Source organism: Atta colombica, unplaced genomic scaffold, assembly GCF_001594045.1.
Source record: "Atta colombica isolate Treedump-2 unplaced genomic scaffold, Acol1.0 scaffold38, whole genome shotgun sequence".
NCBI lineage: Eukaryota > Metazoa > Arthropoda > Insecta > Hymenoptera > Formicidae > Atta > Atta colombica.
This window is the reverse complement of record NW_017259490.1, coordinates 4,202,922-4,203,686: the sequence shown is the minus strand read 5'-3', so window position 1 is coordinate 4,203,686 and position 765 is coordinate 4,202,922. Positions and strand designations below refer to the sequence as shown.

The 765-nt window shown below is 29.8% G+C and overlaps 1 protein-coding gene across 3 annotated transcripts in view; it reads right to left on the bottom strand.

Annotated features, from left to right (window-relative positions):
- Positions 1 to 765, bottom strand: part of LOC108690904 (tetraspanin-5) — a 108,379-nt gene that overhangs the window by 23,011 nt on the left and 84,603 nt on the right. The window lies entirely within an intron of this gene.

The following is a 765-nucleotide window of genomic DNA, read 5'->3' as shown; positions in this document are numbered from 1 at the left end:
TAATATTATAATTTAATTGTAATCTTTAAATATAATTAATTATAATATTGTAATAAAAAGAAAATTAGATTAATAATAAATTTTGTATAAGAGTCCGAACTTAGATAGGATCGGCAGTCACTAAGGACGTTTACCTTTATTATTGTGATTAATATCAAATCCAAGTTTGAATTTCGACTGAAGTGATATTTTTTGTAATAAATTATTTAGAGATTATTTTGAAGTTTTGTTTTTGCTTATTCATCAGTAATATTAAATTGCTTACCAATTTTGTTTATGATATTTAAGTACTCCAATCAATGATTATACATATTTCAAGATCCACAAATATATTATCTATCTTGACCAAATATGCTCTCTTCATTCCTTTGTGATAAAATTTTAATTTTATGTTTTTATCTCTCTCTCTCTCTCTCTCTCTCTCTCTCTCTCTCTCTCTTTCTCTTCACAAATCGCTTTTATCAATTTATAAAAGCGACTTGTCAATTCGCAGGCGTCAATACGAAACACACGATTTAATACCGTCATATGCAGTAGTGTTAATCACAATGCAGCTTTAATATTAGTCTGGCCAACATGGTAACCGCATTTGCGGTGAGATTGATATTCGGTGTCGTGCATTTACTGACATTAAATCCACGCAATTACTGATGACACACGTAGAGGATGTTCGCGTGACAAGATCGACTTAGCTCGAAGTAGCTGCAACACCTGAGGCTGCGCCTGATAACATATATATATATATATATATATATATATATATAT